Source organism: Xenopus laevis, chromosome 3S (assembly GCF_017654675.1).
Source record: "Xenopus laevis strain J_2021 chromosome 3S, Xenopus_laevis_v10.1, whole genome shotgun sequence".
Taxonomy (NCBI): domain Eukaryota; kingdom Metazoa; phylum Chordata; class Amphibia; order Anura; family Pipidae; genus Xenopus; species Xenopus laevis.
In genome coordinates this window covers 126305705-126321430 of record NC_054376.1, presented here as the reverse complement: position 1 = coordinate 126321430, position 15726 = coordinate 126305705, and the positions used below count along the sequence as shown (strand labels likewise).

Here is a 15726-nt window from a genome sequence, read left to right as displayed (position 1 = left end):
GCCACTACGTCATGAAATGCTGGGTCCACTGTGTTGTGTAATGCTGGGGTCATTATGTTGTGAAATGCTGGGGCCTCTGTGTTATATATTGCTGGCTCCACTATGTTATTCTGACTTCTCAAAGTCACAATGATCAATATCCAAGCCTTTGAGGAAGACCCTGTAGATTTGGTTTGAATGGAAAAAGCAATGTCCCATTTCCATATCAAATAATTTATTTTTGGGAAGAAGTTTTTCAAGAATACGGAATACAGTTCAGTTGCTATAAATTCACCTCCACAAGATACTATTGACAAGTGTGCTGAGAGTGAATATTGTGGCAAATAGTTCAGCGACTGAACCTCGCACATCTCCATGGAGAAGGAAAATCAGCGCAATTCAGTTTTTGCTTAATTTTAGGGCTAAAACCTCTAAAGAAAAAATATCTATTTTTTATCTGACACATCTCTTCTGATGTATAAGTATGAAATAATCCCCACCAGAATGTTATAAATGTTTTATTGAATCTGTATATAAAACAAGGATCAACGTTTGCAAGATGAAACATCACACAGAAGAACTTGGGGAGATGGGAAAATGCTGGTGTGGAATCAGATATCCTAGTGGGGACAACCAACAAACTCCAAGTTGTCAGAAACTGTCTCAAAGTCATCAGATATCCTGGTTCTGACGTTGTTGACACTCGCTCTCCTTGGGCCACCACTTGATACACGTGTCCTTCCCAATGATTTAGGAATAGCTACAAAGAACAAACAGCATTACAGTTAATTGGGCATTTGTTTTAAAAGACAAGGTTTCTTATTATTGTATTGCAGTTTGTGTGGACATAAAATCTGGTCTGAAGTTGCCTCTCTGAATGTTTGTGTTGAGGGCAGTTCACTAACCCATGAGGCTTCATTTTTGATTCAATAATGATTTTACTTACCCATCCGGCCGCCACCAGAGGTCACCAGTAACCCCCCAGATCAGATCATTTCGGTTCAGCTGCATATCCAAAGCTTTTCTGCATTTGATATGGCTGATAAAATGGCGTGTTTTGTCCTCAGGATCCTCATCTGTGCCTAAAGGATTATAGAGAACATGCAAGTGAGGGTTCTGATCACAGAGCTGCAGAATATCTGCACTGACCTACCAACATGCCACAGACTCACCTTGCTTGATGACCTTCTTAATTGTCATAACGTAGTTGTCAAAGTTGTCACTGTGCTGCACCTCCGTGAGAGTAGCCGTGTACACTGGGAATGAATATAGTCAGAAAATAAAAAAGTTGAAAGCTCACGCAGACTTAGGACTATCATATACGGATTCCTTGCAGATAGTGCTCTGCCTGGAATCAGCGCTGGTATCAGTGTTAACCTTTGCACCCAATTGTTGCCCCTTTATAACAGTGTAGGTCATATTTCTATACCACAGAATTATTTCTTGTTTTTAGCCCTTCTCTGAAAGTCAGTGGACCAAGTCAGCTGCTTATTGTCCCACGTGTGGAGTTAAAACCATGGCCTACCCAACAGGTATCTGCTTGTAGCCTGGCCAGAAATCTATGAGCCAGGATTAAAAATTGTGTCAAGGTGGTACCTCATTGGACCTGATGTAGTCTTTTCTGATTGGTCTGCATAGGCAACCAGTGGGTGTCCAAATTGGAAAAGATCCTCTTGTTTATTCACCTCACCAAACAATTGGTTCTTACTTGTATAGACAGATATACTGTCTTGGCTCTAAAGAACCTTACTTTCACCTCAAAAACATAAAGAGGGTAACTCCTTGTTTGGATGCGTTATTAATAAATAAAGGTTCTCACCAAAATCCACTCCAGGAGCACAAGCCATGTTGACTCTCCTTTCAGCAGTGATTCTACCCTCAAGTTGAAACAGTTCTCTGTAACATAAGAAAAATAGGTGTTTTGGGTCAGAAGTCAGTACTGAAAAACATGGAGTCTTAATGTATCCTTAAATCCTAATCTCTTGACCATTCTAACTTTGTATCCTATATCAATATACCCTGTGATGTTGGGTGTACACAGGCTAATAATGGCAACCAACCAGCTACTCTTGACTCTTGAGTAAGTGGCTTATTGGTCTGTGTATGGGGCGAAAACAAATGCCTACTTGGTTAAATATTACAGCTAAGTGAGATATATGCCAGAAAGACTTAAAATGCCATAAGGTGAGGATTGTTTTAGAGCTCTCCAATGGGTTTGAATGGGTCACCCATGTCACTGGATTACTGGCCTGTAGTCCAAATAATTGGATCAACGCATTTGAAAACCAGCCACTCTTGAGCCAGTGGGTTACTGGCCTGTGTTTGGTGCCAAAACATTTTCTTCTTGATCGAATAAACATTAGAGCTCAGTCAGATATTGGACAGACTGCAAAATTCAAAAGAGTGAGGGTTGTGTTGGGTCTTTTGATGAAGTCCTTTCTTGGTGGATTCACAGGGACCACCCAAGTCACTGAATTACTGGTTTGAAGTCCAAATATTTGGAACACACCATTTTGGTCCACCTCTAGTGTGGTGATATTGGACAAAAAATCTGTTGCCTTGCACTTCATGAATATAACATGGCTGACAAATATACCATTAGAATGGGACATATATAGATTGTGAATCAAAAGGACAAAGCAAAGCATCAGAAAGATACCGGGTGGTTTCTAGTGGTGTTTGCCGACCAGGAACTGAGAGACTTCTCAACTTGAACCCCTAACTGCATCTTAAATGATCCAGTATTATAGTTACATAGTTAAATCAGGTTGAAAAAAGACCAATGTCCATCAAGTTCAACCTTTCCAAATGAAACCCAGTATTCATACATACACATACTGACCCCTCCATACACTCACATGAATGATATATACCCATAGCTATACTAACTATAGAGTTTAGTATCACAATAGCCTTTGTATTATGTCTGTCCAAGAAATCATCCAAGTCCCTCTTATAGTCATTAACTGAATCATCACCCGGCAGTGCATTCCCCAACCTCACTGTCCTCACTGTGATGAACCCCCTACTCTGTTCCTTTAAATGAAACTTCTTTTCCTCTAGTCTGAAGGGGAGGCCTCTGGTACGTGATTCTCTTTATGGGTAAAAAGGTCCCCTGCTATTTGTCTATAATGTCCTCTAATGTACTTGTAAAGTCTAATCATTTCCCCTCACAAGCGCCTTTTTTCCAGAGAAAACAACCCCAACCTTGACAGTCTCCCCTCATAATTTAAGTCTTCCGTCCCTCTAACCAGTTTAGTTGCACTTAGTCTCTGCACTCTCTCCAGCTCATTTATATCCCTCTTAAGGACTGGAGTCCAAAACTGCCCCCATACTCCAGATGAGGCCTCACCAGGGACCTATAAAGAGGCATAATTATGTTTCATCCCTTGAGTTAATGCCTTTTTTATACAAGAACTTTATTTGCTTTAGTAGCCACAGAATGACACTGCCCAGAATTAGACAACTTGTTATCTCCAAAAAAACCCTGATTGTTCTCAGTGTGAAGTAATAATTCACAAAACACCACCATGGATTCTAACTTACCTTCTGCCCAACGGCAAATATCTCCTTGGCAAATCCTGCCCAGCAGGGCCTGCCTTCCTTCACGTGGTAAAATTTAGTGCAGTGATTATCTATAATGTAAGAACAAGACATAAAAGGGACATTTATATTGTGGGGATAGAGACTTTAGGTCATATTGGTTCTTTTCTGTATGGAGTCATTGGGAAACCCTGAACTACATGGCCCTACACTGGCAACTTGGCACAGCTGTGCAACTTAGTCATCTGCACCTACCAATTATACAGATATCAATTAAGCCTGTGTAAGTAAGGCTAGTGAGTAATATACTATAGCTGTGTGGAGATGGATGTTCTTACCTGGATTATAATACTTTTATTATTATTATTATCAACATGTATTTATATAGCGCCAACATATTGCGTAGCACTGTAAAGTAAATGTGATTATACAACTACATCACATGAATTACATATATAGAATATATGGAGTAACAAACATCACAATCAATACAGGTACAAAGAGGTGAGGAAGGCCCTATGCATAGGCATACAGTCTAAAGGGAAGGGAGTAATACACAAGGTGTGGGCAAGATCGAATTGAGTGGGTGAGAAATGTGGTACTGTATGTGGTGTTGCGTTTGGTAGTTAAGCAGAGTGAGGGGAGGCTTCTCGAAAGAAGTGCGTTTTCAGAGATTTTTTGAAAGCAGAAAGGTTGGGAGAAAGTCAGACAGACCGTGGAAGAGCGTTCCAGAGGAGGGGTGCAGCCCTTGCAAAGTCTTGAATGCGAGCATGTGAGGAGGTAATGAGAGAAGAGTTGAGTAGCAGGTCAGTAGAGGAGCGTAGTAAGCGAGTGGGTATATAGAGATGAGTTCAGAGATGTAGGGTGGAGCAGAGTTGTGAAGTGCTTTGAAAGTCAGTGTCATTAATTTGAATTTGATTCTGAAAGGTAACGGAAGCCAGTGCAGGGATTGACAGAATGGCGAGGCAGAGGAGGAGCGGTTGCTGAGGTGTATGAGCCTCGCAGCAGTGTTCATTATGGACTGGAGAGGTGACAGTCTCTGGAGGGGGAGGCCAATTAAAAGAGAGTTACAGTAGTCTAGACGCGATATGATGAGAGAGTGAATAAGAATTTTGGCAGCGTCTTGGGTGATAAATGATCGTATTTTGGATATGTTCCTTAGGTGGAAGTGACATGATTTAACAAGTGACTGGATATGAGGAGTGAATGACAGTGCAGAATCTAGGATAACCCCAAGGCACCGGGCCTGGGGAGAGGGGGTGATAGTGGAATTGTTAACTATGATGGATACTTCGGGGATGCTACTGGTGTTAGTTGGAGGAAAGAGAACCATTTCAGTTTTAGAGAGGTTTAATTTAAGGTAGCGTTGCGACATCCAGGTAGAGATAGCGGTCAGGCAGGAGGAGACGCGAGTTAGGAGTTCTGGGTTGAGATCAGGAGATGAGAGATAGATCTGAGTATCGTCAGCATAGAGGTGGTAGTGAAAACCATACGAATTTATTAATTTGCCAAGGGAGGAAGTATAGAGGGAGAATAGTAATGGTCCCAGGACAGAGCCTTGAGGAACTCCAACAGAAAGAGGTAGGGGAGAAGATGATACTCCATTGTAGGAGACACTGAAGGAACGATTGGTGATGTAAGAAGAGAACCAGGACAGGGCTGTGTCACGAAGGCCAAGCGACTGGAGGGACTGGAGGAGGAGAGGGTGATCTACAGTGTCAAATGCGGCTGAGAGATCTAGCAGTATTAGTAGTGAAAAATGATTGTTGGCTTTAGCGGTTAAGAGGTCATTAGTTAGTCAAGTCAGGGCAGTTTCCGTGGAGTGTTGTGGCTTAAAACCAGATTGTAGGGGGTCCAGCAGGTTATTGTCAGAGAGGAATGAGGTAAGTCGGTTATAGACTAGGCGCTCAAGTAGTTTAGAGATGAAAGGTAGCAGAGAGATAGGTCGGAGGTTGTCAAGATTGGAGGGATCAAGAGAGGGTTTTTTCAGAATGGGGGCGACAAGTGCATGTTTTAGTTGAGAAGGAAACAGTCCAGTTGAGAGCGAAAGATTAAATAGGTGAGTTAAGGCTTTGATTAGACAAGGATTGGTATTGCGGAGAAGTTTTGAGGGAATTGGATCAAGCGGGCAGGTGGTAAGGTGAGAAGAGGCCAGAAGCTTTGAGATTTCCTCATCAGTGACAGGGGTGAAGGAGCACAGGAGAGTCTGGGGAGTGTGGAGGGAGGGTGGTGGAAGTCTAGGGGGGTTGAGTAGTGTAATGTCCCTTCTGATAGTGTCAATTTTGTTTTTGAAGTGCTCAGCAATATCTTGAGCAGAGACAGATGTGCATGGAGGGGGTGGAGAAGGGGAAAGGAGAGTGTTAAAGGTGGAGAAAAGTTGTGCTGGTTTTTTAGAAAGGGAGTTAATGAGTGAAGTAAAGTATGTTTGTTTGGCTTGGAAGAGGCTGGTGTTAAAGGAGCGCAGGGCAGATTTGTAGCTCCAAAAGTCTGATTCTGAACGGGATTTGCCCCAGCGACGCTCAAGTGCACGTGAGTGTCTTTGGAGCGCTTTAGTATGAGCAGTATGCCAAGGTTGCAGTGGTTTGGGTCGAGAACGTTTAGTTTTTATAGGAGCAAGCTCATTAAGGGCAGTGGTGAGAGTACTATAGTAGACAGAGGTAGCCACATTAGGACATGAGATGGCTGAGATGTTAGAGTGAAGAGAGTCAAAGGAAGAAGAGAGATGTGACACGTCTACAGCTTGCAAGTCACGGTAAGTACGTGTTTGGGGAATAGCAGGGGGTGAGGAGGGAGTTAGTGAGAGTTGAAATGTGAGCATATTGTGATCAGAGAGGGGAAATGGTGAGTTAGTAAAATTGGAGGTTGAACAGAGCCTGGTAAATATGAGATCCAGAGCATTACCATTGGAGTGAGAGGGGGAGTCTGAGCACAAAGATAAGCCTAGGGAGGAGGTTAGTGAAAGAAGTTTAGAGACAGAAGAGTTGTTAATGTTGTTACCGGGTATATTAAAGTCACCTAATATGATGGATGGGATGTTAGATGTAAGAAAGTAAGGAAGCCAAGCAGCAAAGTTGTCCAGAAATTGTGCAGTTGGTCCTGGTGGTCGATATATAAGAGCAATGCAGAGTGAAACAGGAGAAAAGAGCCTAATGCAGTGAGACTCAAATGAGGAGAATGATAAAGAGGGAACAGGTGGAAGAACTTTAAAAGTACAGCGGGGAGAGAGAAGCAAACCTACCCCACCTCCAGGTCTGTTACCAGGTCTGGGAGTATGAGTAAGTATGAGTAAGTATGAGTAAGTATGAGTAAGTATGAGTAAGTATGAGTAAGGTGTAGGCCCCCATAGGACAGGGCAGCAGGTGAGGCAGTGTCAGTAGGAGAGAGCCAGGTTTCAGTAAGCGCAAGTAGGTTGAAGGAATTTGCAATGAAATGGTCGTGTATAGCGGTGAGCTTGTTGCAAACAGATCTGGCATTCCAGAGAGCACATGAAAGATTAATTGGGTTTTTGGGTATAGGAGTAAGAGTTCTGTACTGTTGGAATTTGCTCCGGAGAGAAGGAGCTCGTGGTCGTGATATAACTGGGATGGGGTAAGGGCCAGGGTTTGGGGAAATGTCCCCAGCTGCCAGTAATAGAAAGGAAAGAAAGACTAAGTGAGAGTGGGATTTATAAGTCCTTGGTTTGTATGAAAAGGAGGAGTTTTGTGGAATAGCTAAACAGAGAACTTTATAAACTTCATGTGTGGAGATGGAAGGAGAGGAGAGTAGAGAAGCTGAGATTTGTATAGAACTGGGATTTGATGGAGGAGGTAGTGAAAAATGTTTTATGAAACATGAGAGTGAAAGGAGGAGAAATGCAGGATAAAGCATGTTTGGAGTAAGAAGTTACAAACTAGCAGGTACAAACAAATCTGTTTTCTTCTTATCCCAGATGGTTCACTGTTGATTGCAGGGGAATCCGGTTCCTTTTGCCTTGTCCAACTGCCTTGTTTAACTGTCATTTCTAAGCACTTGAGAAATTTTAGCACTTAGGAAAGGTTAGCACTCGTGCCATGCCCCAGACACGAGTGCCATCCCCAATACCAGTGTCGGACTGGGTGCCTGGGGCCCACCAGGAAACCTCATCTAAAGGGCCCATCCCCCCCCGTACAAAATACATAGTACCATACAACACCATTGTACTTGTGATATCACCCACCCACCTCCCTTGGCCCCCCCCCCAGCAGCGCTTCAGCAGAAAAATGGGAAGGTTACCCTGTTAGATATGAGAATAGCACTCAATAGTAAAAATCCCATTACGACTCCTTCAGTTACATTGAATTGGAAAAACCATAGCTTATCTGAAATCAGTTCCATCCTAAAGTGCTGGCTTTTTGACCAGGCAAAATGACCTGAGCAATATACACAGCAATATTACAGTTACCAAAAATACACTTATTGGTTCAGGAATTAAATTTTACATGGTAGAGTAAACTATTTGCAGAGTAAATAATGTAATTTAGAAATAAAAATACACCATAAAAATCATGACAGAATCCCATTAAAATTAACTTTTTGTATGACCCAGAGAGTGATATTGTAAGACAATTTGCAATTGGTTCAACTTTCCAGTTTGGAATTTCAGCACTTAGCAATGTTTCAATTAGTTTTAATTTTTTATTTTGTATAGTTTTCTAAAGATTTGCCTTCTTCTGACTCACACCACTGCCTGGTTGCTAAGGGAATTCAGACCCTAGCAACCAGGCATTGGTGTGAGTCAGAAGAAGGCAAATCTTTAGAAAACTATACAAAATAAAAAATGAAGACCAACTGAAATGATGATAAGAATTTGTCCATTCTGTACCATAATAAAAGTTAACTTAAAGGTGTACTACCCCCTTGCAACTGTCTTTGTCTGCTCATCCCCACCCTAGTAACATTGACACAAAGAACATTTATAGAATTTTTTAAATATTTTTTTCTATTTTTGTTTAGTTAGACCAGTACCTGTGCCACCTTCTGAGATGCTGCAGCAAGGGGTTAACAATTGGAGGCTTTAGAATCAGTGCAGCCAGTAAAGTCCTCAAGTTAGGTAGGTATGATGTACCAGTGCACAGATCAGGTCAGGGAGTTGTGCCACTGCCAAGGCAGCTCTGCTGCAGCTGAACACTGTTCTCATGTGCTGGTGCTGCTGAACTGATGTAAAGATCACATGACCACAGTCAGTAACAGTCCTGAATGCGCTCCATCATAGCAGTAGTGTAACTACTCGCCGGCAGGCCTTGGTACAGGATGGGCACCTGGGCCCCCCTGCCGCGCCCTCCCCCCAGGGCCGTTCCTGCCATGAAGCAAGGTGAGAACGGCAGAGAGTGTCCAGTTACAAGGGGTGGCAAAAAGCTGCCTCCTGTAACTTTAAGAGCCGAACTTCTGGGTTTTATCCGCAAATCCAAGCAGCTGTCCTTATTATTTGTGACTGTTACCAAATAGCCAGTATTTGATTCCCTATGTAAGGAAATGGAAAGTAAATTGAGGTATTATAAATCAGTGATCTCGTTAGGATATAAGAAAAAGCAGGGCTTGCTCATCATACCACCACGGTTTTTGTCACCTCTGCAACAACTAGTATCACCCGAATAGAGCAGCCCTCGTTATACACTCATCATTTTGGCTTTTAACATCATCTCCATCCCTCCGAGCCAGAGAGTGTAATAACATATTTCAGTATAACAAATGGGTTAGCGCTAGGGCAGGCGCATTTAGAGCGGTTAGAATTATCCCTGACCCATGCAAAACTACAACTTCCAGTGTTCTGCTAGGAGCAGGATTGAGGTAAGAATTCTGGGCTAAGGGATAGGGATAGGGATTATTACACTTGATATATGATCCAGCAACCAGTGACAGCTCCTAAACACAAACCAGAGCTCAAAGCAAACCCCTCCCCTATCCCAGTGCCAGGGAAGCACAGACACTTGCACGGAGTAACTGTAGTATGAGGCACTTATGTTATCCATGTCCCCTTGGGCAGTGCAGAAAGGCTCAGTTTGCTCTTCCTCACTCCCCTCCACCGCTGCTTCCTACGTGCCTCTGCCTGTAACGTAGAATCTTTTCATGCAGAAGTGCAGCCAATCACCAGCAGGAATGGATAGCAGGGTCACGTGGTAACAGAATCATCAGCAGCAGCCTCGTCTCCAACCAGAGGTACTGGCAGCAGGCAGCTAACAACGGGCGGAAGCAAATTGACGGACACAGTCAGCGGGAGGAGCCGGAGGTGGGCCCACTGCCAATCATTTGCTGATGCAATTCTGATTTTAGGCCCACGCCGCCTACATAAGTGTTTGCACGGACCTCACTGTTCAAAATAAATTATTTATTAAGCCATCGCAAATTAACTAAACCAGGGGCCCACCAAGGCTGGGGCCCACCGGGTTTTTTCCCGGTACCCCGGCAGGCCAGTCCGACCCTGCCCAATACTGGGTCTGAATTTATATGTAGCTGATTGGGAAAACCAGAGCCTAATTAATCAATTAAATAGCTAGCAAAGGGCAGAGTTTTACAAACACCAGAACCAGGTTTGGGGCTATAAAAATATCTCTTGTTCACGGAGGAGGGGACACAGATGTGTGCTTTAGATATTTATCAAAGAACTAAAGTAGAATAGGCCTGACAGACAAAAGTTATTGGGGTTAACAAATATAAGTATGGATATAGCAGAATTACCAGAATAAACAGTTGCAGTATATGGATATGGCAGTATGTGGATATAGCAGAATTACCAGAATAAACAGTTGCAGTATATGGATATGGCAGTGTATGGATATAGCAGAATTACCTGTAGGAATGAGAAGAGATAGGAGTTAGTTCCATGGAACTGCCTTGTTTAACTGTCATTTCTAAGCACTTGTGAAATTTTAGCACTTAAGAAAGGTTAGCACTCGTGCCATGCCCCAGACACGAGATATCAATTAAGCCTGTGTAAGTAAGGCTAGTGAGTAATATACTATAGCTGTGTGGAGATGGATGTTCTTACCTGGATTATAATACTTATATACGATCACAGAAGCCGGCTGGATGAAACCAACTTCAAAGTATTGGTGAGCAATATTCTTCCTCTGTGTTGGAGATCTGAATCACAAAGACGGAAACAACGGTACAAGTAATGTGTGGTTGAAAAAATGAAATGTCAATGTTAATAAAGAACCCTAGTGTTTGGCGTAAGAGATGTAGGAAGTCATGTAGGTCAGCTGTAGTATCAGAAGAAGACATACCTTGTCCAAGTAGAGAATAAGGGTTCCCTTGTCATTTGCTCCTTTGTTGACTTTATACTTGGAGATATATTTGTCCACTCCTTTCATTAGCTGTGGGAAACAATAAAAAGTCATTTTTCAATCTTGTTGAAGAAAATGTCCTATTTGAATTGTGCACCCTCCACTATAGTTTTCATCTTTGCTAGAAATCCAATGTTGCAATGATCCACATCCACAACGGTAAGCTTATCTCCAAGCCTGCAGAGTAGAGTAGGATCCCTTTCCTTAGGGTGATTATCCAGAGAAGAATTAAGATAATAAAACAAGATCTAAAACAAGATTTCTAAACTCTGGCACCCAAGCCCCTCGGTAATATTAGATAAGGCCACTGGTCTTCCTTTTTTATCCTGCCAGCAAGGCATTAGCTTTATTGACTGGCCCCTTGCATGGCTGGCTGTGGTGGCTAGTGATGGGCGAATAAATTCGTCAGGCGTGTATTTGCGGCAGATTTCCATGTTTCGCCACCAACGAATAAATACGTCAAACTCCCACGAAAATTCACCGGCAAAGTTAAAAAAAATTTAGACGCGCATCGGAAAAATCGCTTGTGTCAAAACCAACATGCATGAACACTATTTGGACGCCCATTCACTTTAACGCTGGCATAAAAATTGATACAAGCGTCAAAAATTGACGAGGGCGTCATAATTGATCGAGTCTCGCTAATTTTTCGGCGAAGCAAAACAGGAGAAATTCGCCCATCACTAGTGGTGGTACACTTAATAAAGATAATTTTGGGAGACTGAGAGTGAAAGTACAGTTAGTGTTTTACCTTACCACATTCTAATATTTCTACTAACCCATTAACCCCAATTACTTACTCTATCCAGGGATTCGGTATCAGGAGAAAAGCCAGTCATCGTGGATATATCAATAATGGACATGGTGGCATCAACATTATTGAGATGTCTGGAGAGAAAGAAGAAGTCATCAAGCAAAGTATTACAATAATGAATTTAGCCAGTAGGAATAGAAATCTGTGAAAAGCAGGATTTTGTAGCCATTTTTGTTCCAGCTTAGTGCAAAGCTCCAATAGGCTGCAGACCTGTTGACTTTGCTAATCCATGTGAAGCTTATAGCACCAGAACTGTAGAAGGTAGCAGAAGGACACCCTGAGCTGCAGGCTTGTTAAAGGAGACATCTTTCGAAAATATCACAATCTTCTGTTGTAGAGCTTATTGCCACAATTGTTCTTATAAAATATTTTTAATGCGTCTTTATCAGTAGTTTTAGGATTACTTGAAATGTTCACTCCATACTAGTGATGGGCAAATTTGCGCCATTTCGTTTCGGCGAAAAATTTGCGAATTTCGCACGAAATTCGCGAAATGGCGAGAAATTCGTGAAATGGTGCCGGTGTCTCGCTTTTTGACGCCGGTGTTCGTTTTTTCAGAAAAATTTTTTTGCCGCCGCCGACTTTTTGCCGCGAATTATATGCGCCCGTTTTGCGAATTTATTCGCTGTCGGTAAATCGCACAAATTCACCCATCACTACTCCATACCTTACACAGGCTTCTATAGACACTGTAGCCCATGTATCTTCAGGACTTGTATCTGTTTAAAGTAAAATAAAATAAAATGCAGGTCAGCAATCAGGGAAGAAAGGCAAGTAAAATGGAACAGGATATTCTACTGTACGTATCTTAAAGCAGAAGGAAAGGCTAAAACTAAGTAAGCTTTATCAGAAAGTCTGTATAAATACACCAGTAACCCCTCAAAGTAATGCTGCTCTGAGTCCTCTGTCAAAAGAAACATCACATTTCTTTCCTTCTATTGTGTACTCATGGGCTTCTGTATCAGACTAACTGTTTTCAGCTTAAACCTCCAGGGCTAGGGCTTGAGCATGCTCAGTTTGCTCCTCTCCTCCCACTCACTTCTCTGCTGTAATCAGAGCCCGGAGCTATAAGTGAGCAGGGAGAGACTCGGGCAGGATGTGATGTCACACTAAGCTAATATGGCAGCTGCTATCCTAAACAATCATAGAGCTTTTTACTCAGGTATGGTAAAACATTCTATAGAATAAATATAGAATTCTAGCTTGCACTATTGCAGCTAATCTATTGGCAATAAAATCCCTCCGTAGCTTTCCTTCTCCTTCTCCTTCTCCAAATAATATTTTAAGTAGGGATGCACCGGATCCAGGATTCGGATTCGGCCTTTTTCAGCAGGATTCGGGCAAACCGAAACCGAATCCTAATTTGCATATGTAAATTAGGGGCAGAAAGGGAAATTGCGTGACTTTGTCACAAAACAAGAAAGTAAAGAATGTTTTCCCCTGCCCACCCCTAATTTGCATATGCAAATTAGGATTCGGTTTGGTATTCGGCCGAATCCTTCATGAAGGATTCGGGGGTTCGTCCGAATCCAAAATAGTGGATTCGGTGCATCCCTAATTTTAAGGCGATATGTAGTGTAATGGGTGAAATAAGAAATCCTGAATAATAACCTACAGTGACCAACTGGTCTGCTAGCTGAAAGCAAACATGTACTTGGTTTCCATGGGCCATAACGCCCTATAATTAGTGTTGGGCAAATTGATACGCCAGCCATGGATTCACTGAGAAATTCTAAATTTTGCCATGTGCAAATATGATGCAAAAATTTGCTGCGAAAAAAAACGTCCATAAGAAAAAATGCCCATTGTCTAATGCATTTGGAGAAAAAAAGTCGCCATAAGAAAAACATGCCCATTGACTTTAATGCATTTGGAGAAAAAAGTCGCCATAAGAAAAAAACACCCATTGACTTTAATGCATTTGGAGAAAAAAAGTCGGGCATTAGAAAAATCACCCTATGAGTTTAATGCATTTGGAGCGAAAAAATTTGTCACACCTAAAATTTTGTCATGCGGAAAAACGCCCACTGACTTCAATGCATTTCACGAAATTCCGAGAAATTTCTCGATTTTTTTTTAGCAAATTTTTTGGTGAAGGAAAGCAGCCCAGATTCACTCATCACTACCCATAAAAAGTTATACCAAGAAGACCTCAGAACTGAATTTGGGTAGAACAAGAGGGTGGTTTCAAAAATGATCTTGTATTTATATTCCACTCTTCTATTGGAAATACTTTTTGTGTACAGGCCTTAGATAACCTTCTATACTAAGCTAAGGCAATGCAAAGTTACATTCTGAAAATCACTCACCAATTCTGTCTTCCTTCACTTTCACAGACAGATCAAAGTTAAGGCACTTTCTTTCTCCATGACAAGAGCGTAATAAACGTTCACCACCTGCATTGGAGAAGACATCACCATGAACATTTTGTCATCATTAAATATACACAGCACACAGTTTTGGCTCAACATCAGATTTGGTTGAGACCTTTTATGGGAAATTGGTTAGGATTACAAGTACAGGTATTGGTCCACTAGTCCTGAAGTCTCCAAAAACCCGGGATGGACAATATTGCACCTTCTCTTCCGAATAATATTTAAAAAAAAGAGGAATCAGAAGAATAAAACTCACAATGGGTCTGCCCAATATCCAGCAAGCCTTGGATCCTTGGACCTCTGTATAAGGGGACTCCATATCTATAATTATGGGATCTGAATGTGCTTAGATTAAATATAAAATTATTGTTTATTAATGTGGTTAAACTTACCCTCATTGTACCTTGTCCCTTGCCTTTAGCTTTTAAAACAAAGTCTTGGTTTAACTTAGTCTGTAAAACAAGTAGGGAAAAAAATGTATAGATACGTAGTTACATAGGAGTCCAAAACAAAGAGTCATTTGCTTTTCAAAAACATTGGCTAGCTTTGTCAATACATAATTTAACTGAGAATCCTCATGAGCATTAACCTCATCTCTAAAAAATTGTGGGTTAAAAAAAATAATAAAAATCATCCACTTAAAAAAATAGCTGAAAAGTCGTCGGGTTATATGCAATCCGAAATCACTCCCACTCAACTTATATTATATTCTCCATTAGTAAATATTATAAGTACTTGGTGTCTGAAAATTGGAGAGTTCAATATTTCAAATTGATCCACTTAGGATATGGGAAATTGTATAGAAAGTCAATAGGTTTGGGCTCCCAGCCTTTCTGTCCAAAATGCTCCCAATTAAATGTAGATTTATTTCACTACCTCGGTGTGGTGTTTATACAAATGGCCTGTACACTGTGCTCATACTTATACTGTGCAAACTTCCTGGTAGCTTAAAAGTGAAAGTTTACTGTTGTGTAATGCCTGCATGACTCTGCTAATAAAGCACTGTTATACTCTCCTCATCCTCGGCTACCCAAAACATAACACTCTGGAGTTGCCCTAAAGTGCAAAATGTTTGGCTAGTTCTAGAGAAGTATCTGAACCACAAGTTGAAGCTTCATATTAAATTAAGGCCAACATTGGCATTTCTCCACCTAAACTCTCCAGGTAAGGATTTACAGGGACATCTTAATGTTATAAGTAACTCTCATTTTAACAATGGTGATGTTGATTACAGCTGCTACTAATAAATGACTATTCTCAAATTGTTTGTCAGAAACTACTCCTTCACTTTCAGATATCCAGTCTCTTCCAAATAATCTTTGTTGGTAAGAAGCAATAAGGATTAAATCAGAAGATACAAGAGGGGGGTTGAGGGTGCACTCCTAAGGCCATATAAAAAAATATATAAATACAATAATCCCCTGTCTAAAAAAAGAAAAACAGGGTTTTTTGTTAGAAAGTTATGATCATAAAATTGGTAAGCCGCCATACCACGTCAAGGTAAAACCCATACGGCGGTCCCTAACCTGTTTTTTTTGGCATTTTTATTACCAACGCCTGTGAGACACCCATTATATTTGCTGCACTTATCACTAGGTAACACTTGCACAGACCCACACACATTACACCTATTACACTCCACATTAAGATTTTCCTTTTTCATCTCCCTCTAAATCTATACTCACACCTGTACTTATACTTACACACATACACA

At 41.4% G+C, this 15726-nt stretch overlaps 1 long non-coding RNA gene and 1 pseudogene across 1 annotated transcript; both read right to left on the bottom strand.

The window, feature by feature from the left end:
- Positions 1 to 491: 491 nt before the first annotated feature.
- Positions 492 to 3584, bottom strand: LOC108703503 (annotated as a pseudogene).
- A 6701-nt stretch (positions 3585 to 10285) lies between these two features.
- On the bottom strand, positions 10286 to 12119 carry LOC121393105. The gene is made up of 4 exons (XR_005966713.1): positions 11624 to 12119; positions 10764 to 10853; positions 10526 to 10620; positions 10286 to 10327 (listed from the first exon to the last, which is right to left on the bottom strand). It is a non-coding gene; the product is annotated as an uncharacterized LOC121393105 (long non-coding RNA).
- Between the last annotated feature and the right edge of the window lie 3607 nt (positions 12120 to 15726).